Raw genomic sequence first — 23,226 nt, 5'->3', positions numbered from 1 at the left:
AGCACCTATGACTTTTTAAAGACATTAACAGAATTTTTGTAACATCTTAGTAACCAAATACTAGCTTTAATTAATTTTATGATAGAAAAACTACTGAGAGGGAATGAATTTATTCACTAAGACCCATTTCTTCTCTATCTCTGTTTACTATGAGTAAATGAATGTACTATTACGGAATTCAGAAGTGACGGAAAATCATGAAAAGCTAACAGAGTTTTTGTGTAGACGGATCTGGTTAGTTGCTTTCTTAAGTCTTTTTTAAAGATTCTTTTGTTCATATATTTATTTGAAATGCAGAGCAACAGAGAGGTAGGGAGAAACAGAGAAAGAGAGCTTCTATTGGCTGGTTCACTCTCCAAATGGCCCCAACAGCCAGGTCTGGGCCCAGCCCAAGTCAGGAGCCCCTCTAAGTCTCCCACGTGGTGGCAGGGGCTCTAGTACTTGGGCCATCTTCCACTGCTCTCCCAGATGCATCAGCAGGAAGTCGGATGGGAAGCAGTGCACCCAGGACTGGAACCGGTGCTCTGATAGGGGACACAGGCATCTCCAGCAGTGGCTTCACTGCTGCGATACAATGCTGGCTGCAACAAGGGACTTCTCATAGTCATAGAGTGACAGAGACAGAGAGACACACAGAGAGAAATCTCCCATCCACTGATTCACTGCCCCTGTGCCTGCAAAGCCAAGGAGGGAGGACACAGTAATAATAAAAATTTGACCTACTACAGGGTAACATAAGATGTTGAGCAGATCTCCACCAAGTACTTTTGTGAAGTCCTGGTCAAGTTAATTTAATATTTAAGTGGAAAAAGCAAGGGGAGAAGAGTTGCAGTCAGCTCCCATGTACCTAAGGAGAGGGACACAAGTGGCAGCTTAACCTGCTGTGCCACAACGCAGGCCCCCATTTAATATTTTAGATAATCATGAAAGAAATTTTTAAAAATCAACCCCTAAAAATCAAGAGGAAAATAAAACAAATGATCTTAAGCGTGTATTCCAGTTGTGACACAAGAACCATTTCAAAATTACTTTTGAATATAATAATTTCATTGTATATCTCTACAGGGATATTCCTGGGGGACAAAAACAATAACAAAATAATTGTAAACTATTTATAGAAATAGAATTACTGGTAGGAATGCAAATACTGATATATGAGACCGTTATTTGTGTGCTGAGTTGGAGCAAGTGATAACGCTACTGTCATCAGGAAACCATACTTTTCAAACAAGGGAAACAATCTAAGTGAGCAAGTATCCGAGAGGTTTCTAAAATCCTGTAGTCTTGAGTTTAAACTGGGAGCATCAGTACAAATTCACAATGTATTTTATCTTATCTGTGTCTGGGTATGAATGCCTACTGAAAAAGCCTAGGAACAAAAAATAACACAAAAGCCATGAGCACTTTGGTGCTTACAGTATGGCTTCTAAATCCCATTTCTCTCCCAACAGACCCACATTCTTCAGAGAAACGACTGATGCAGGTGTGAGGCACAAATTTTACAAGGTGAGCCTGGAGCGTGAAATATCCTTCACAGAAAAATGCAAAGAAACCATAAATGACGACTGAGGGCAGGTCAAGGTGCTTAGAAGACGTTCCCACCCAACCAATCGGACAGTGCGAGCATGATAGTAACAAACCCCTAACCAATCAGAACACTTCCGATGTTTTAACATCTTAATTCCTAAAACACTAATTTTAAGTGGTCACCTTTGGAAGAGGGTTGATGGTCAGCTCACTGTTTTGAAAATTAGGAAATAAAGGGACAGATTCAATGATTCATGCAATTTTCTTGCCTTTTTTTTTTTTTTTTTTTTGACAGGCAGAGTGGACAGTGAGAGAGAGAGACAGAGAGAAAGGTCTTCCTTTGCCGTTGGTTCACCCTCCAACGGCCGCCGCGGCCAGCACGCTGCGGCCGGTGCACCACGCTGATCTGAAGCCAGGAGCCAGGTGCTTCTCCTGGTCTCCCATGGGGTGCAGGGCCCAAGCACTTGGGCCATCCTCCACTGCACTTCTGGGCCACAGCAGAGAGCTGGCCTGGAAGGGGGGCAACTGGGACAGAATCCGGCGCCCGACCGGGACTAGAACCCGGTGTGCCGGCGCCGTTAGGCGGAGGATTAGCCTAGTGAGCCGCGGCGCCGGCCCTCTTGCCTTTCTTATATCAGCAATACCTCAGGCTTACCAAATACTTGTGAGAACAGGTTTATAGAACATTCCAGTTGAAATAACGAGAAAGGAAAAAAAAGCGATGATTGAGGCAGCGCGATCGGAAGCTTACAGTGTTACCCAAAAAGAGACAAGCGGGCCAACATCCCCCCAGAAACACGTAAAAAAATACTTTTTGTCGAAAACTCACATCTGAATCCAATCCAGCCTCTAGATCCACCCACCAACTGATAAGAAATACTGATGATACAGGAACAAGCTCTGGGAAGCTCTATAGGACAAACGGCACAGGTCCTTCAACAAATAAATTCTAAAAACTATTAGAAGAGAGACAGTTGTTATGTATGGATCTCATCTTTATCTGAATTTGAACAAATTAACTTTAAAAATTATGGCAATCAAAAAAAATTTGGAAAATAACTGGATTTGTAATGAAATTAAGAAATTGCTAATTATTTTAAGTGAGTTAATGTAATGGAATTGCTTTAAAAATAGATATCTTTTAGCAATGCATGATGAACTCTTTGGGAATAAAATTATATTATGTTTGGGGTTTGCAAAATAATGGGTTGATCATAAATGAAACAAGATTGGCTAAGAGGAGATAATTATTTCAGTTGGGAAATGGATTCATAAGGATTTATCGTATCATTCTCTTTATTTTTGTACTAATTTTCTATAATGAGAAGCTTGAAAATTTTGATCCTCCTTCTGAAACATAAACCTGTTCCCCTGGATTATGTTTTGTGTCCTTGCTCCCGATGCATACTGGGATCGAACTCCACCCACCAGTCTGGAAGCTGTGATGGACAGGAGAGGTGGGGCATGAGAAAAATCATCCCTGCAAGGCACCACCTTAGCTGAAGTCATTATTCACCTCATTGTACACAAAAGTAGGGCTGAAGGCTGAGTGGCACAGCCATTTCAATTCTGCTTCCCAGGAGCCCACATTTAATCTACAATATCCAACTTCCACACAGGAACCCTGGCAGGCCTGAATTCAGATTACGTTGTAGATCGGCAACTTGTCAGTAATTTATTTAAATTCTCACTGCAGTGAGAGCAGCTATCCTTATCCATGACTCCGGTAGTTCTCATTCCTGTCTCGTGTTTATACAACACCTTACCCACCTAAGCCTGGCCTTCAGTGAGAACCTATTCCCGGTGAGACCATTCATAACTGCATTATCAGGAACCACTGGTGGCTTCCTAGCCCGTCAGGGCAGATCAAGCCTACAAATCCCATCCTACGGATCTGTTGAACACATCTCCTTCTTATATCTAGTATTAGGTCCATCAGAATTTCTGAACTTTTAAAACGCTGTTTATTTGAGAGAGATTGAGATTCCATCCTCTAGCTCAGTTCCCAAGTGGGCACAGCTGCCAGAGCCGGCAAAGGTCAAAGACAGGAACCAGGAACTTAATCCTGGCCTGCCACATCGGACCCAACTACCTAAGATAGCACCGCTGCCTCCCAGGGCCTGCACTAGCAGGAAGCTGGGGTCAGGAGCCAGAGCCGGAAGCCAAGCCCAGGTGCTCCGATGGGAGAGGAAGGCATCACAGCCGGCATCCCAGCTGCTAGGGTGCATACATATCCCCGCCATCAAAACTTTGATACAGAAAATAGAAACCTCCTCGGGTATTGTGAGAGGGGAATTAATGTAGAATTAAATGCCTAGGAGATTACTGGAAGGCTGGGGGAGCAAGAGTGAAGAGATGGCTAGTGAAACTAACCCGCTAACGAGTGCATCATGTGACATTCTAAGACACTCAGATGCCGACAAGCTGAGCCCAGATGGAACAACCTCTTGCTGCCAGGCGCCAGCAGAAAACTGCAGTGAGAAAGGTCCTCTGCCTCCCTCCCACCCTAGTAATGGCTCACAGCACACTGCATTAGTCAAGGGCACTAAGAGTGCGCTGGGGGTCGGCGCCGCGGCTCACTAGGCTAATCCTCCACCTTGCGGTGCCGGCACACCAGGTTCTAGGCCCGGTTGGGGCGCCGGATTCTGTCCCGGTTGCCCCTCTTCCAGGCCAGCTTTCTGCTGTGGCCCGGGAGTGCAGTGGAGGATGGCCCAAGTGCTTGGGCCCTGCACCCCATGGGAGACCAGGAGAAGCACCTGGCTCCTGGCTTCGGATCAGCGCGGTGCGCCGGCCGCGGTGGCCATTGGAGGGTGAACCAACCGAAAGAAGACCTTTCTCTCTGTCTCTCTCTCACTGTCCACTCTGCCTGTCAAAAATAAAAAAGAGTGTGCTGGGGAAACTGCAGCTGCAAGGAGCGGGAAACAGTTGCTGGCTGCTTGGCCTCCGTGGCACCAGGAGGCCACATAGAAGCTTGGAACAAAGGGTGAACAAAAGTAAAATAAATGCCTCCATTTGAAGCTTACATATACAGATGTGTGCATGTAATATTTAAATTGGGTGACAGTGAAATGTTTACAATAAGAAGAGGGTAAAGATATTGGTTACATTTGGATTATAGTTCTTAAGTATGCATATTAAAATGTCCACAATAACCACTAAAATCAAAAAAATTATAAATTCCAACTCTTAAAGTATGGATTAATAAAAGACCATCAACTAGTTCAAAATAAGGTGTGAAAGTCGAAAATACCTTTGAAACTTAACAGAGAGATAAAATAAATGAATGCATGAAGTAAGATGGAAAAAAAACTAACATATCAGTCATTTTAACAGGTATACAAATATTTTAGTTAAAAATGTGAGTGATCAGGCTAGATTGAAAAAAACATAACTTTATGTTAGTTTTAAGAGGAAGATCAAAAGCACACAGCCATAGAAATATTTCAGATGGGGCCAGTGTTGTGATGTAGTGGGTAAAGCCACCACCTGCAGTGCCAGCATCCCATGTGGGTGCCAATTCGAGTCCCGGCTGCTCCGCTTCTGATCCAGCTCCCTGCTGTGGCCTGGGAAAGCAGCAGAGGATGGATCAAGTCCTGGGGCCCCTGCACCCACGAGGGAGATCCAGGTGACACTCCCGGCTCCTGGCTTTAGGCTGGCACAGCCTTGGACATCGCAGTGATTTGGAGAGTGAACCAGGAGATGGAAACACCTCCCCCACCCCAGCTCCCGCCTCTCGGTCTTTCCTTCTCTAGCTCTGTAATTCTGCCTTTCAAACAAACGAAATAAATCTTTCTTTGAAAAAGCACTATTTCAAATAGTGAAAACATATTATTTATGCTCACACATAGAATATATAGTTACCAAAGGGGGAAAAATGGTCTAATTCTTCTACTATGATTAGAAGAAATCATAAGGTAGAAAAATAACAGGTGATGAAAATAATCATGTTGGGGGCTGGCGCTGTGGCACAGAAGGTTAAGCCTTCTATCCCATATGGGTGCCAGTCCCAGTCCCGGCTGCTCCACTTCCGATCCAGCTCCCTGCTAATGAGCCTGGGGAAGCAGCGGAGGATGGCCCAAGTGCTTGGGTCTCTGAGGGTGCTCCCCCTGGAGGTGTTCTTGGGGGAAAGTGTGACTCTATTCTCGGCCTGACACGTTAGGTCCAGGTAAGGCACGTGCGGAGCTCAATCTCTGCTTCATTATTCTTTAAAGCACTTTATGAAGCTCCATTTCCCGTCCAGTCTTAATCATCCGCAGTTTACTCTTCGTCCAAGCTCCAATTCTGCCTGAACTCCTTTTCCAAGCCTCCCCTCGAGGTTTGGCTTTCGACATTGCTGACCATCACCTCCTCCCAGCGTAGAACAGTTTCAGCTCCACCCTTCCCAGGGTCACAGTGCTTACTCCCAAGGCCTGCTGCCCTTCTAGGGTCTCCACTGAGTGCCTGGGTGTTCGCAGAAGTCTCTGGGACCTCACTGGGCCCAGCCCCACCTTCGCCCAGCATCCTATGACCTCTGAAGATCTCTGCTCAGTGTCAGCCTTCCGTCAGCTCTTGTCTCAAAAGCTCCCAGAATCTTTCTTGTGCACCTGCTGCTTGGAGTAAGCCAAAGGCACAGGGAAGCCTTTACACAGACCTTGGGAGCCACTGGCCTGTCGTTCCCTCTGCTTAAGTCACAGTCATTTCAGGGTCCCTGGATTCTGCTCTCTGCTTCCTCTGCGCAGAGAGAGCTCAGGTCTGTGTTTGGGCTTCGTCTCCCAATGCTGAAGTCTGGAAGCCGTCTCAGGTTAAAGCCAGGATGGCTGTGAGACTCGCATGTGTACCTCTGTTCTCTCAAGGATCACAGCCCTGCATTGCTGTCAAATGCTTGCACAGGATAGCTTTGCATCTGAAGGTACTTTAAAAATTTTGTGAAATAATACAATGAAAAGATTATTGATTAATTCAGTGCAAAAAATATTTGAAATCTGTGCATACAAAGAGGTCTTCAAAAAAGTTCATGGAAAAAATGGGTATTGTGGAAAAAAGGTAATGTCAAGCACTTTGTATCAAAATAAACTTATTTTAATTTCATTTTGCACAAATTTTGGATGTACCCCCCATCATATTTCTTTATGGCAGAAGCAGAAGTCTAATATCCACTGACCCATCACAGCCAGAACATAAAGGCTTTTTGATCTTGCGTTGAAGAGACTATATTTGGAAATTCTTGTGGGAATAATTCAGAACTCCGCAGGATGTTACCATCTCTCAGTACCTAGTCTTGTCTGTCCTTCCAGGTGCCACGCAGTGTTAAGAGATCCAGCTCGTCCATGCGTGGATGGCGGTCTACCACAGTGGTCAGCCTACCAGAGCTTCCCATCCTGACAACAAGACTGGAGTTCCAACCCAGAGTAGGGGGCCTCTCTGCCAGGCCCCAGACACCAGCGTTTTCTCTCTAGTCCCAGGAGGCTACCAGGCACTTCACCCAGACCCTCAAATATCCCCCAGGTGCTAGGTCACTTCTCTCAAGGGAGCCAGGCCTTGGGATTCTTCTCTGGAAATTAGCATTCTGTGCCTTCAAGAAAAGATCCCCATGTCCCTTGCCTTTCTACTTGTTTTATCAGGAGTGTTGGTCCAAGAGTCCATGCTAGGGGTCAATAAACTCTTCCTGCATCTGTGCTGGTCACCCTTATCCATGGGGAGTTCTGTCCCAGCACCCCCAGTGGGTGCCAGAAACAGCAGTTAGCTGTTTGCATGCTGAGTTTTCCTATACCCTATGATAAACTTCAACCTATAAATCAGACACAGTAAGAGACTGACCACAATAACTAATTATAACATAGACAATTATGACATACCGTTCAGGACAGAGTGCCATCTAAAACTTATGAATTCTGCATTTCTAAAACATGAATGATTTATATCTGAAACTTTCCACTTACTAGTCTTGGGCCGCTGGTTACCATCACCAAGAGTAACTGTGAAAGCATAGAAATCAAGACCCTGGCTGGGGCGGGGGTGGGGTGGGGGGCTGATGCAGCAAACATTTTAAGCTTTCTAGCCTCACAGTCTCAGGTACACCTCCCCGGGGGCAAATATAAGGAAGCAAGCTCAACTGTGTTCCAAAAGTTCCCCCTGCAACTCAGGCCCTGGGCCAGACTGGGGCCACAGCTGCCAAGCCTGATGAAGGCCTTCATTCCCAAGGACCAGTTTTCACCCTGCTGTGGTTTACGCTGTGGGCTCCTGGCCTGTGAATTCCTGGAGGAACCAACCGTGTTCCACATGGCTTGGCATCTTCCTCGAGCCCCATAGCAAGCTGGCCATGGCCTGCCAGGCAAGGAGGGATGGCAGGGGACACCGATTACTGGTAGACTCTGGGCTCAGAGCATGTTGTATGTGCGAATTCCGAGGCAAGATCTTTCCGAGTTTCTGGAATGCTCAGGAATTGGGACTTCTCAAGGAATAACCACATGATTTGGGGTGTACTCAGTTATGTATGAGAGGGGAATTATATAAATATAGAGGTGGGCTTTAAGCCTGGTAGTTGAGACGCTGGCTGAGATACCTGCAACTCATATTGCAGTACCTGGGGTTGAGGCTCAGCTCGGCTCACAACCCCAGCTTCCTGCTAACGTGCACCCTGAGAGGCGGCAGGCGGTAGCTCAAGCAGTTGGGTTCCTGCTACCCACCTGGGAGACCTGGATGGAGTTCCCAGTTCCTGACCTTGGCTGCTGGCCTGGGGCCATTGCAGAGTTCTGGGGGAGTGAGCCAGGGGATGGGAGCTCCCAGTGTGTGTGTGTGTGTGTGTCCCTACCTCCTGAATATATAAATAAAAACATAAAATTAATATATATTACAACAAAGGTGGTCATATGCATAGGTTTTGAAAGCACATATTCAGTTATCTGAAATTTATTGTTCCTAGGAGTTATCTTGGTTTCTCCCCAAGCATACAGTAATCACACCTTAAATCACAGACGTCAACTGATTTCTGAAGACTGAAATGATTCCAGAACCACTTCAGATGCGTGACAAATGTATGTGCATCTTCTCCTAGATCAATTCAGTGATTTTAAAAACAAAATGATAAAAAAGCCTTCAGAAGAGCAATTGGGGGAAAACGGTGCCATTAACGCTTATTGTAAGGTAAAGGAAGAGTGTTAATATTCAGTGTTTCGAAACAGGGCCAGCTAAAGTGGGTAAAATTGATGATCCTGAATCAAAAATAAACGCTTGGAAGACTTAAAAGTGTTGATCTTCGCTTGCTGTTTGAGGTCTCATCTGACTAATGAGAGCTATAAGGAAGTTCTTGAATGAACATGATCCATTTTCTCCTGTACTTGTGGTGATGACGGAACACCAGCTTAAAACCTAACATTTTCAAAAGTCTGAATTCATTCCCTTTAATTTGTTTTTACCGGATCACGCTGTTTCTGCCTTGTTGTTCAAAACAAGGCTGTAGAAAATGTTAGAAATAATGTCACTGTTTTCTAAATTGGTCCTCTCTTTTTTTATGCAGGTGAAAAGCACTTGGGAATAAAGTAATATCCAACATTGGTTAGGGACTGGGGCAATTTTTCCACAGGACAGTTTGTCAGGACATAGCTGAAGCCTTGAATAAAGTTACAGACTCTCTGACCAAGAAATATATCTAGGCACATATCCTAATGGAGAAATTAAGAAAATACAGTTCAGGTAATAAGTTACACAACCCTTAAAATGATGTCCTAGACCTATGCTTATTCACATGGAAAGACAACGTCTGATACAATGGACCGGTCACTCCACAGACACCTCTACCCCAGTCTACTTGCAGTATTGACCATGGAACCCAGAAAGCTACAGCTGCCTTGCCCAGGTCCTGCACAGGGCCCCCCCTTGCAATACTCAGATTGGAAGGAGTGACTGGAAGATATTCACTGAATGTCCACAGTGACCTCCTCTTGGTGGTAGAATTCTCACAGCTTTTTTTTTTTTTTTTTTTTTTTTTTTTGCTCATCTGGACTTTCTAAAATTTTCAATAAATGTGCTAGGTGTTGAGAAACACCCATTCCAGAGCGCACTAGAATGAGAAGCACAGTGTCTCAGCTATGCGACTGAGTCTGGAGCAAGTCAGTCCCTTCCCATAATCCTCTTTCTTCATCAGCATATTGAAGAGTGTGGACTGGATCACTCCCACTCCAAGTAAAGTACACTTCAGTTCCTTGGAAAATGTGATGATCCGTTTTACTCCCTCGCGGTGTATGGTTGTAACTTCCTTGCTTATGTTGGATCTCAGACTGCACTAATGCAGCAAAATCAGAGCATTGCATCCCCTCAAAGATGGATACGATGACTCAGAAAGGAGATAGAAACGTGACAAAAAAGAGTCGTGATCAGCCATGTTCCGCAGGCCTGGGCTATATAAAATAGTTCATGTCCTTAGCTGGTGGAAGCTTTCTATTTAAACGAAATGGAGTTGACTCTGAGAACAGAGAAGGAGCTGATGTGGGAGTGCTGGAGTGGATGACACCTGCTGGTGACCAGGACTCCCAGGTCCCCAGGATCTCTGCAGCTTCCGCACTCACACTCACACGCACCCACGTCACCCACGTGCTGGAGAGTGGCTTGAGCACCCACACTGTTACTTGGAGGACACTAAGCCGTTCTCGGACGCGAGCCAGCGTTCAGTCAATGCCCTTGACACTAGCAGATGCTCTTCTCAACAGGGTCCTCCTTCACTTGGCAATTTCCTTGGAACATCAGCATTGCTTTTTGAAAAGTAATGAGACAGCATGAAGTAGAGACATGATTTATCTGCATTGTGAGGATTAGATTGTTTTTAAATTTTATTTTATTATTTTTATTTTTTTTGACAGGCAGAGTGGACAGTGAGAGAGAGAGACAGAGAGAAAGGTCTTCCTTTTGCCATTGGTTCACCCTCCAATGGCTGCTGCGGCCAGAGCACCGCGCTGATCCGATAGCAGGAGCCAGGTACTTATCCTGGTCCCCATGGGGTTCAGGGCCCAAGCACCCGGGCCATCCTCCACTGCACTCCCTGGCCACAGCAGAGAGCTGGCCTGGAAGAGGGGCAACCGGGACAAAATCCGGCCCCCGACCGGGACTAGAACCCGGGGTGCCGGCACCACAAGGCGGAGGATTAGCCTAGTGAGCCACGGCGCTGGCGAGGATTAGATTGTTAAAAAACAATAATTACCCTTTTGTGTGATTTCTATGTGCCTAAAAATGTGTCAGGTGTTGAACCTAATGCTTCAGTTGACTGTAACAAGTTTTTGAAGCAATAGTGTTTTCACTTCCTTTTCCCAGGTAAGGAAAGGAGACACAGAAACGTCTTGCCTGGGATTGCGGAGGTCAGTTGTCGAGCGGGGTTCTCCCTGGATCTGGAACCGTCCTCCCCCAGCCTGGCCTCCAAGTGGGGCGGGGCAGAGGCCTCGGAGAGCGGCGTGAGCTCCTCTTGATCCCATTCTTTCCCAGCTGAGGCACAGCATTCTCCCCGCGTGCTGCTGACACATTCTGCAGAGCACCTCCAGTGAGACCTGATTTCCCACTTGCTTCCTCAGGGAGATGGGGCGACTCCCTCCCCTCTCCCTCCCCTCTCCCTCCTCAGGTCATCCGGGATCTGAAGGTGCCTTGGGCTCCACCAAGCCCTAATCTGACCTCCAGGGAGAGCTTAAAACAGCCAACCAACAGCAGCCACACACACTCAGATGAGCAACAACATTCTCTCCACAGCCAGACCAACAGCGTCTCTGCACACCTAGACTGACGTCATCCACATACAGCCAGAGCCTCAGTGTCTGCACACTCAGACCCACATCTCTACACAATCACACCAACACCCTCTCCACACTCCGAGACCAATATGGTCTCCACACGCTCAGAGGAACGGCACCTCTCTAAGTTAACACCTCCTCTCATCATTTCCCTCTGAAAGCCCCCAAGTTGCATGTCATGCAGGCCCTGAGGTGGAAGTGTTTCCTGACCTTGTCGTCACCCGCACCTGCCTCTTCTTTAAAAATCAAAGCTTTCAGCACCTCACTTGGAGGATAATTCTCTACATTTTTCCCTCACTTATTCAGTGCCGAACCCTGACAATGCTCAGCCCGCAGGATCCCGCAGTGCACTGACCTACTGCGTTCTCATGGTCCCCATCTGCCCGATGTCCTCACTGCCTGCTCCTCTTGGTCCCACTCTCCTGTGCACCCACCATGGAGACCCTTAGTCCAGCACAGCCCAACTCCGTGCTGACTCCTCCAGAATTTCCTAGAACACTCCCCCACCGCGTGCTCTGTGGTCTCACTTGGACCCTGACCACAGTGCTGGCTGCTCTGCCTGGGATGCCCAGCCCTCCTTCTGCTTTCTGGCAAACTTGCTTTCCCACCATTCAGGACTGTGGAGTCAGGTCTCTGGAATTGTCACAAGTGATTTTACTTCGTTGACTAAAACTGGAACAATTAGATGAGCATCCACCCACCTGCTTGTCTGGGGGTCCCCCGGCGTCAGCGTGTGTCCTGTTTGGTGGCTAGGTCCTCGGTGCCCACCTGAGGCAGGGAGGGCTGCCCTCCTACACAAGGGCCCTGTTCTAGCAGGTGCACCTGCTCCTTGTGCTTCCATCACCAACTTTCTAACCAAGTGCTCAGGCCGAAGCCCAGAAAACCTCAATCCCTGGCCTTGGCTCACCCTAATGTCTAAGCCATAGCTGGTGCTGGGGGCTGTATTTTCCCCTTATGCGTCTTAGCAGCTCGCTGTTGCTGGGCTGTGGGACCTGCTGTTTCCAGGTGGTGAGAAGCCGCCTGCCTGCCCTGCCTACTACATCTCCCCCCACCCCCCGCCCTCTTCTCTCCCACACTGCTCACACGGTCACCTTTAAAACGTGGATCAGATTGTGTCTGTCTCCTGCCTAAAGCTTCCAACAGATTCTCTCCACCCTTAGCATAAACCTCAGCTCTTCACCGAAGCCACCCTCCGGCTCACTCTTCTGTCTCCCCCTGCTCCTCGTGTTCCCTGACACACTGTCACCCCTACCCCTGGGCCGTGACACCTGCTGTGTTCTCCTTATCACGGTTTTCCCCAGATTGTCGCTTAGTCACTCCTCATCATTCAGCCCCCAAACATCTCCGTGTCACCCTCCCTGACCACTCTTCATTTTTTTCCTTAGCTGTGGCTCCTATTGGAAGTTCTGATATTTACTTGTTATCCCTGTCTGTCTCCCTCTCTGGACTGAAGCACCCATGGGGAAAGGACCCTGTCTATCTTGCTAACCACTGTCTCTGCACTGAGCACATGGCCGGTACCCCATAAAGGTTTCCAATTAATTAATCTGGCCCTAAGGCTGTGTTCTTCACCACTACCCAGCACTCTGCCCTATGGGAAACCCTAAAAAGAGAACCTGCGAATGAACATTTCCAAAGCAGAGGTCAGAAGAGAGGTGCCTGCACAGGGAGACCTCTGCCTGCGGGACTTCTCTGCTCATGGTTAGCTAAGGTCTCCATCAAGAGAGGAGACAAAAGCAATTTTTAAAACATAGCTACAACTTGTTTACCCCTAAAGTTACAAAGTTCAGAATAGCCTTCCTTGGACACACACGTAACATGTTCGGCTACTGATGTAGGCCGCAGAGTGGTTTTGATAGTAAGTTATTATCCTTAATTTTGTTTAATGAAAGTATTTATATTTTACATTTTTCCAACAACTTTTGGATTGGAAACCCAACAGAAAGAGATCAACAAATTAGATTTCACATGCAGGCTACTTTTAGAAGTCCGTGGAAAGTAGATTTAATAGATGAGCTTATTCGGGCACAAAACAGTTTTGCAGTCCATGCCTACAGCACTGTTGTGGGGGGTGTGCCTCTGAGACAGCACGCCCCTGGGACTTTATTTACGATGCCCTATATTGTTATTGGACCTCCTTGAGATCTTAGTAATTTAATGTTTGCTTTTCACAGACATTAAATATTGCTATGTCTTGTCTGGAGACAATGGCAGGCACATTTATTTGCTTAGCACGGACAGAGTGTGACCCTTCTCCCTAAGTGAATTTCCCGCCAGCTAAAACGTCATTTCCACTCATTATATAAACGCAAGTCTTCTGAGTCAGAGGACGCTGGCCACTCCCGAGGCTTCTCCCTGCGACTCACAGCCATTGCAGTAAAAGTCAGTGCCGCACTGAAGTAATGAAAATGGTGCTCACCCTCCTGAATTGCGGAGAGGATTAAATGAGATAATGTGGGGAAGGGCACCGCCCAGGGCTGCCACCAATTGTAGTCTTTAATATGTCCGGACCCTGCCACCACTCTAATGCAATTTGTTGCATTCTTCCTTGCTGCTAGTGCTTGGATACAAAATCGAGAATCTAGAATTCGATTTCAAGTCTGGCGCTCCTGTTGCCTCCAGTCCTTAATGTCCCTCGGCCTCAGTCTCTTCACCTAGGGTGAGTGCACAGCTTTGCTGCTTTCCTTTATCAAGGACAATCCTGCTGGTGCGTTCCTCCTCTAGAGGTCAACACACCTGAGCTCTTCTCCGCCCAACACCTGGGCAATGAGGACCTCAGCCCGGAGCAGAGGCCCCCTGCAGCCTCAGCAGGTGGCAAGTGCTCTTACGGCGTGTGGACTGAAAGGGGAACCACGCAGCCCCCACTTTCCCAGCCAAACCTCAGCTGCCTCTGCTTCTGGAAGCCACAGTGACCCTGGGGCTCGCTCATCAGGAAGGCACGGTGGGCAGTGCCGAGCTTGCCCAGCCAAACCCTGTCTTTGCGGCACCCGGTCAGGACGGCAGGCTCGGGACGCCTCGCGAGCGGAGCAAGGCGCACTGCTGCTTCATTCTTGGTCTCCCATGGGGTGCAGGGCCCAAGCACTTGGGCCATCCTCCACTGCACTCCCTGGCCACAGCAGAGAGCTGGCCTGGAAGAGGGGCAACCGGGACAGAATCCGGCGCCCCGACCGGGACTAGAACCCGGGGTGCCGGCGCCGCAAGGCGGAGGATTAGCCTATCGAGCCATGGCGCCGGCCTGCTGCTTCATTCTTAAACTCCCTTTCCTACGTACCTTGGTGAGGATGGATGGAAATTTATCTTTCTATTATGCTGCAGTAATTGCTGAAATGAGCAGGATTGAGCTCCAGAACAAAACTTAAGCGTTGCCTTCCTTTGCAAATTAATAAATAAATAAAGGTCAGAAACCACATCAACAGAACCAAGGACCAAAGTCCCGTGGCCATCTCCATAGATGTGGAGAAAGTATTCGATAAGATTCAACATCAGCTTTAAGAAGGAGCATACCTCAAAATTACAAAGGCTGTAGATGGCAAACCACCAGCCAGTATCAGGTTGAACAGGAAAAAGCTGAAGGCATTTCCCCACAGACCTGGAAGGAGGCAAGGATGTCCACGCTCACCACTCTTACTGGATACAGTGTTGCAAAGGCGATCAGGGAGGAGAAAGAAGTGAAGGGCATTAACCTGGAAAGGAGAAGTCAAACACCCATGTTGCAGGTGGCATGTCGTTGTGTGTGGAAACACCTAAACATCCCCCCAAAAAGCCTTTAGAATTGGTAAACCGAGTTGCAAATAATAATAAATAAATACAAAATAAATAATAAACAATACCTTTTTATATGCTAATGATGACCTCACCAAAATAGAAATCAGAATGAAATCTCATTCACAGTAGACACCAAAAAAAAAAAAAAAAAAAAAAACAACCAGCAAATATTTAGGAATAAATGTAACCAAAAATGTGAAAAATCTCTACAATAAAAATTATAAAACAGTCATTAAAGAAATCATTAAGGACACAAAACAATGGAAATATACTCCTTGCTCATGGACTGGAAGAATTAATATAATTAAAATGTCTATACCAGGCCAGCATTGTACAGGTAAAGCTGCTGTCTGCAATGCTGGCATTCCATCTAAGCCCTAGTTTGTGTCCCAGCTGCTCCACTTCTGATCCATCTCCCTTCTAATGGCCTGGGAAAAGCAGTGGGAGACTGGAAGATGGCCCAAGTATTTGGGTCCCTGCATCCATGTGGGATAATGAATGAATTTTGTGGCTCCTGGCTTCAGCTCCTGGCTTAGTCTTGGCCATTGCGGCCATATGGAGAGTGAATCAGTGGATGGAACTCTCTCTCTCTCTCTCTCTTTCCCTCTCTCTCTCTCTCTCTCTCCCCTTCTCACTCTGTAGCTCTTTCAAATAAATATGTAAATTTTAAAATTAAGTAAGTAAACAAGATGATCCTAGAAACTAATGCAGTCTACAGATTCCCTGCACTCCCTGTCGGAATACCAATGGTATTCTCACAAAAGATCCTGAATAGCCAAAGGCATCCTGAAGGAAAAAAAAAAACAAAAAACAAAAAACAAAAAGCTGGAAGCATAATGATATCTGACTTCCAAACATAACACAAAGCCACAGTAATTAACACAGCATGTTATGGGGGCTGGCACTGTGGCGTAGTGGGTTAATGCCCTGGCCTGAAGCACCGGCATCCCATATGGGCGCCGGTTTGAGTCCCGGCTGCCCCATCTTCCAATCCAGCTCTCTGTGATGGCCTGGGAAGGCAGTGGAAGATGCCCCAAGTGGTTGGGCCCCTGCACCCGCGTGGGAGACCTGGAAGAAGCTTCTGGCTCCTAGCTTTGGATTGGCGCGGCTCTGGCCATTGTGACCATCTGGGGAGTAAACCAGTGGATGGAAGACCTCTCTCTCTTTCTCTCTGTCTCTGCCTCTCTTCTCTCTGTGTAACTCTGACTTTCAAATAAATAAAATAAATCTTAAAAAAAAAAAACCAGCATGTTACTAGCCTAGAAACCAACACACAGATCAATAAAGCAGAATACAGAATCCAGAAAATTAATCCATGTCCATAAAGCCAACTGATTTTTGACAGAAGTGCCTGGACTATATATTAGAGCACAAATGGTGCTGGCAAAAATGGATATATGTATGTAGAAAAATGAAATGAGATCCCTACCTCTCATCATACAATCAATTAAACATTGATCAAAGACCTAAATTTAAAACCTGAGACTATGAAGTTGCAGGAAGAAAATATGGGGAGCACTCCAAGACACTGTAGGTGTAGGTGATGACATTGGACAAGACCCCCAAAAGCAACACTGAACTAAATGGGACTCCATCAAACTCAGAATTTTCTGCACGGCAAAGGAAACAATCAACAGAGTAGAGAGGTGACTGACAGAATGTAGGAAAAACAAAACACTTGCAAGCTACTTATCTGACAAAGAATTAATGTCCAGAATATATCAGCAACTCAGAAAACTAAACAATAAACATACAACCAATCCAGTTAAGAAATAGGCAAAGGACCTTAATAGACAGTTCTCAAAAGAAGAAATACAAATGGCCAAAAAATACATGAAAAAAATGTTTTAACATCACTATCCATCAGGGAAAAACAAATCAAAACCATAATGAGGCCAGCGCCGTGGCTCAATAGGCTAATCCTCCGCCTTGCGGCACCGGCACACCGGGTTCTAGTCCCGGTCGGGGGCCGGATTCTGTCCCGGTTGCCCCTCTTCCAGGCCAGCTCTCTGCTGTGGCCCGGGAGTGCAGTAGAGGATGGCCCAAGTGCTTGGGCCCTGCACCCCATGGGAGACTAGGATAAGTACCTGGCTCCTGCCATCGGATCAGCGCGGTGCGCCTGCCGCGGCGGCCATTGGATGGTGTACCAATGGCAAAAGGAAGACCTTTCTCTCTGTCTCTCTCACTGTCCACTCTGCCTGCCAAAAAAAAAAAAAAAAACCATAATGAGACATCACCTCACCCCTGTCAGATGGCTAAAATCCAAAAGACAGAGATAACAAACACTGGCAAGGATGTGGAGAGAGGTGAACACATAGACACTGCTGGTGGGAAAGTAAATTAGTGCAGCCACTGTGGAAAAAAAAATTAGAAATACTTGCCATATGATCCAGCAAGCCCACTACTGGGAATATACACTCAAAAGACGTGAGCACGTTGTATCAGAGACACCGCACCACCATGTTCCCAGCAGCACTGTTCACAACAGTCACAATATGGAATCGACCAAGGTGTGCGTCATTGGAGCAATGGATAAAGAAAACGTGGAATGTTATTCAGCCATACAGAACAATGGAATTTATATAATTTGCACCAAACCAGTTGTAACTGGAGGCTCTCATGTTGACTGAAATGTCAGCCACAGAAAGACAAATACTGCATGTTCTCCCTTATATATGAGAGCTAAATTTAAAAAGCAAGCAAGCAAATGCTTGTGCGTAACAATATTGCTGAAAATAGTTTTGTCAAGCAACTTGTTAAGAATGATTTACTACTATAGTTTTAAATATCTGCGATTACTTTAAAATGTATGGTACATGAGTGAAACTGACCTCTTTTCATTAGATTACTGTTTATAATCCTTGCCGATATTCCTGCTGAACTAGGGTCTTTTTGCATTTTGTTGAACTCTTTGTCTCCTACGGTTCCAAAAGTCCAAAATCAAGGTGTAATCAGGCCATACTCCTCTCAGAAGTTCTGGGGAGAAAATCCTCCCTTGCCTCTCGGTGTTTCTAGACAGCATAGCTTTAGTCTCCAACGCATTCTCCTCTCTGTGTACATCTGTGTTTCTCTTCTTAAAAGGATGATAGTATTGGATGATACTATAGGATGATATCCTCTTCTTAACTTACATTTCAATTGCATCTGCAATGACCTTTAAAATAAGGGCACATGGAAAGATTCCAGGTGCTCATGCAATTGGGTGTCATACTATTCAAACACAAACAAGTTCATACATTTAAAAAGTAATGGACGGGGCCGGCGCCATGGCTCACTTGGTTAATCCTCCGCCTGCGGCACCAGCATCCCATATCGGCGCTGGGTTCTAGTCCCAGTTGCTCCTCTTCCAGTCCAGCTTTCTGCTGTGGCCCAGGAAGGCAGTGGAGGATGGCCCAAGTGCTTGGACCCTTGCACCCACATGGGAGACCAGAAAGAAGCACCTGGCTCCTGGCTTCAGATCGGCGTAGCTCCAGCCGTGGCAGCCATTTAGGGGGTGAAGGGGGTGAACCAACAGAAGGAAGACCTTTCTCTTTGTCTCTCTAACTCTGTCAAAAAAAAATCCAAAGATAACTTTAAAAAAATTAAATAGAAAATAAAAAGTAATGGATATCTTAGTTAATTTTGTAATGCTAACAATTACCATGGATTTGATAATTTACAACTAAAACAAATTTATTTCTCATAGTTCTAGAGCAGAGATGGAAAATATTTTTCTGCCAAGGGCCATTTGGGTATTTGTAACATCATCTGCAGGCCAAACAAAATTATCAACTTAAAAATTAGCCTGCAGTAGATTTATTGAACTTCAAGTCCCATCCATGGTTGCCTTGGCAGGGCCACACCAAATCATTTTGTGCGGCTTTATATGGTCCATGGCAGGATGTTCCCCATCCCTGCTCTAGAGTTTGAGATGTTCAATATCAGAGTGCCAGCATCCGGCACAGGCCTTCTTACTGTGTCATCCCGTGGTGGAAAACAGAAGAGCGAGAGGGTGGGAGAAAGCAGGAGAACAAGAGGAAGCTGAACTCACATGTATTTATAAGAAGCCCAGTCTGGGGCCAGTGCTGTGGTGTGGCAGGGATAGCTGCTGCTTGCAACACCAGCATGCCATATGGGTGCAGTTTGAGTCCCAGTTGCTTCATTTCTTTTTTTTTTTTTTTTAAGATTTGTTTATTTGAAAGGCTGAGTTACAGAGAGGCAGAGAGAGAGAGAGAGAGAGGTCTTCCATCTGTTGGTTCACTCCCCAAATGGCTGTAACCGCCAGAGTTGGCTCATCTGGAGCCAGAAGCTAGGAACCAGGAGCTTCTTCTGAGTCTCCCATGCAGGTATATGGGTCCAAATAACTTGGGCCATCTTCTACTGCTTTCCCAGGCCATAGCAGAGAGCTGCATTGGAAGTAGAGCAGCTGGGACTCGAACCGGCACCCATATGGGATGCCGGGACTGCAGGCGGCAGCTTTGGCTGCTATGCCACAGCGCTGGCCCCTTGCTCCACTTTTGATCCAGCTCCCTTCGAATGGGCTTGGGAAGGCAGAAGAAGATGGCCCATGTGCTAGGACCCTTGCACTCATGTGGGAGACCCGGATGAAGCTCCTGGCTTCAGCCTACCCCAGCCCCAGTCATGGCAGCCATTTAAGAGTGAACCAGTAGATGGAAGATCCCTCTCTCTCTCTCTCTCTCTCTCTCTCTCTCTCTGCCTTTCTAATAAATAAATTTTTTAAAAAATCCAGTCTTTCAATAACTAACCCATTCCTGAAATAATGACATTAATCCATTCATGAGCAAAGCCCTTAAGACCTAATCCCCTATTATTTTGTCCCAACACATGAACTCTAGGGAACACATTCAAACCCTAAGGTGCCATGTTTTCGATTCCTATTAATCCTGCTGTAGATTCTTGGCTTCTTCTTTACAAATTTGAAGGTTAACTTTAGGGTTCAAAGTAACCGGTTTTCATTCATGAACTTTGTGATGTGTCTGGGGGTAGGGGTAGTGATTAACTATTTTCAGTATTCTTGACTATGCTAGAAATCTGAAAAATGAATACTGGTTCCCTACCATGGCCATTTTTCGCTTCCTGTGTTAAAAAACATTAGTATTCCTAGCATAGCACTTCCCACATGATTACCCTACAGGAGACTGTCTAAGGTTATTTTGTTTTCTTTGCTCTAAAAGGATTGAATTTGTCAAAGTATCAGTTATTTCAAAGAACAATTCAGCATTTGCTTTTTACCTACACTGAAGAAATTCTGCGTAGATTTTAAAAATGAGTGTGCCCACATCACTGACGTCAGATTCCTTCTAAAGCTAGTTTTTGTATCCAATTATGCCTCTACAACTAGAGAACGTTTCTCAAACCCTGGTCTCGCCAAGAACCTGCTCCACTCCTGTCACAGGTTGAGTTCTTCACCGGCAGGCTCTAAGACAGAGTTTGGGAGGCCAACTATGTATAAGGATATGCACCTTCAGGGACGTGTTAGACGGAGAAGGTAGTAGTTTGCAGGCTGTGGGACAAGCGGCAGTGCTGAGATGTGCTCTGTCACGGGGAAGGTCATGGCTGCTGCAGCTAAAGTCGACATCAAGGAGCTGATATCCAAGGCGCCCAAAGTTCAGTGCAAGTCCTTCCCTGAAGCAAGAACTGGCCAGAACACCTCCAGGGCCAAGGGGGAGGCATCATGTTCCTCACTAAATCCAATTCACAACCAACCTGGTTTTTAAACAGATATAAAAAAAATTTTTTTCTGGGGCTGGCACTATGGTGCAGTAGGTTAATCCTCCGCCTATAGTGCCGGTATCCTATACAGGCACTGGTTCTAGACCCGGCTACTCCACTTCTAATCCAGCTCTCTGCTTCAGCCTGGGAAAGCAGCAGAAGATGGCCCAAGTCCATGGACCCCTGCACCCATGTGGGAGACCTGGAAGAAGCTCCTGGCTCCTGGCTTCAGATCAGCCTAGCTCTGGCCATTGTGGTCACTTGGGGAGTGAACCAGCAGATGGGAGACCTTTCTCTCTCTTGTCTCACTGTAACTCTATCTTTCAAATAAATAAATAAGTAAAATCTTAAAAAAAATTTTTCTCCCAAGACCTATTTTGTAAACAGACAAAGGCAAGAAGACAGTTTAAGCACCGCCAAGGTAAGGGAAATCTTTTCCACTATTTGATATACACTAGATCCACACCTTCTGTAGAACTAGATCCAAGGAGGTTGTCACAGGTTGGGTTTCCCAGCATCTGACCTTAAGATGAACATGAGCACAAACATTGTGTTCAGGATATGTTCCTGTGGGCAAAGTGAGACGTGGAAGGGAAGGAAACTAACAGACTAGACCATGAGGTTGACCAGGTCCGAAACCTCCCAGAGAACGTTGGGAGACAGCTCTCAGCACGCTCTGCGGTATCCATACGCGCACGCGGGAGCTGGAGCGTTTGCCCTGCAGCTCATGTCAGCACCTGGGTGAGGACCTCTCCCGGAACTGCAGACCTGCCCTCTGTACCCCAGCATGTGGATCCCAGAAGCCAGACAAAGGATCCAGAAAGTGTTCCAGGTGTCCGTAGGCAGAAGGCACCAGGCGGGCCTGAAGCAGACGGTGAGTGTTTGGAGATACAGTCGGGGCACCCACAACCTCTTCCCTCAGGGTCCCAGTGAAGAAAAGGAGTCTCTGGGAGCCTGGGTCATCATGGAGGGCTTCAGGGGGAGGTCTGTCTTGAGAAGCAGACTCTAGGCGAAAAGGAGGGAAAAGACAGCGGCCCGGGCTGGAGGCCTGGCGGGGGGGGGGGGGGGGGGAGCCAAGATGAGAAGCCCCAGGACAGGGATGCGAGTGTGTGTGGCGGAGACCGGCCTGCACAGGCTGCATTGGGTGCATCTGGGGAGCGAGTCGAACAGTGAATGCACCCCGCGTGTGCCTCTCTGTGAACACTGGCAAACACGTCCAGGGACGAGGTTACTTCTTCTATCCAGAGGCTATTTAAAAAAAGGAAAAATTCAAGCAGTGGCTCAACTCAGCCTAAATAAATAAATAAATAAATAAATATGCACTTAGTGCCCCTACGTAGGCGGTGAGAATCCCATGTCTGAATTTCAGAGATGTCTAGGAGGTAGACTGGCTGGAACCATGGAAGCCAATCCAGCTCAATTAACTTGCCCAGGCAAGAAGACCTCCCCAACTGTAGACTCCAGAGAATTGCAAAGGGACACGATTTATCCGACTTGAGACGTCAAATAGCCACTTACCCCCCTGACAAGCTCACCCCACAGCTCGACCCTCCCAGGAACTCAGTCATCATCATGCATTTCTAAGGAGCACAGCCTCTGCTCCCACTTTTCCCAAACGGCAGTGCCACCTAACCTCAGAGCCCGGACGATAGCACCTGCCCAGCTGCAGACTCCAATGGCTGAAATGCCCAGCCAGAGGTACATCTTGTAACCAGCCTGATCAGAAAAACTAAGCAGGCAGCAGCTCCCTGTGACGGCAGACCCCAGCCCACGGTCTCACTGGACAGCACAGCCTCTTCAGCGGCCCCCGCTGACTTAGCAAAGGCAGCAGCCCAGGAACCACAGACTCTGCAACAAGCTCAGCCTGCTGGGGGTAGTGACCAGTTGGCCCCTCTGCAATCATGGGCTGAATCATAGGCAAAAAAAAAAAAAAAAAAAAAAAAAAACCAACTTCTAAAGGCCAGGAGAAGGGACTATCTCTTCGCATATGCAGCCAACAGTGCAAGGATAAAGGGAGAACCAGGGAGTGATAGTATCCCCAAAGAAAACTAACAGAACTCCAATAATGCACCCCAAAGAAATGGAAATCCAGCAAATGCATGACACAAATTCAGAATAATGCTCATAAAGAAGTTCAGTGATTTAAAAGAATATATGGATGGATGGCCAGTGCCGCGGCTCACTAGGCTAATCCTCCACCTAGCGGCGCCGGCACACCGGGTTCTAGTCCCGGTCGGGGCGCTGGATTCTGTCCCGGTTGCCCCTCTTCAGGCCAGCCCTCTGCTGTGGCCAGGGAGTACAGTGGAGGATGGCCCAGGTGCTTGGGCCCTGCACCCGCATGGGAGACCAGGAAAAGCACCTGGCTCCTGGCTCCTGCCATCGGATCAGCGCGGTGCGCCGGCCGCAGCGTGCCGGCCGCGGCGGCCATTGGAGGGTGAACCAATGGCAAAAGGAAGACCTTTCTCTCTGTCTC

The 23,226-nt window shown here is 47.0% G+C and overlaps 1 long non-coding RNA gene across 2 annotated transcripts in view; it reads right to left on the bottom strand.

Annotated features, from left to right (window-relative positions):
* Positions 1–23,226, bottom strand: part of LOC103349986 (uncharacterized) — a 119,987-nt gene that overhangs the window by 16,625 nt on the left and 80,136 nt on the right. The window contains exon 3 of one of the 2 annotated variants that reach the window (XR_016210359.1): positions 14,781–14,959. The exons of the other annotated variant lie outside the window; for it this stretch is intronic. This is a non-coding gene — a long non-coding RNA (uncharacterized LOC103349986). The remainder of the gene's footprint in view (positions 1–14,780; positions 14,960–23,226) is intronic. 2 annotated transcript variants of the gene reach the window in all.

The sequence above is a fragment of the Oryctolagus cuniculus genome, chromosome 7, assembly GCF_051225735.1.
Source record: "Oryctolagus cuniculus isolate XC-2025 breed Fujian yellow rabbit chromosome 7, ASM5122573v1, whole genome shotgun sequence".
NCBI lineage: Eukaryota > Metazoa > Chordata > Mammalia > Lagomorpha > Leporidae > Oryctolagus > Oryctolagus cuniculus.
Note: the sequence above shows the minus strand (reverse complement) of the source record. Positions and strands in the feature narration are given on the sequence as shown.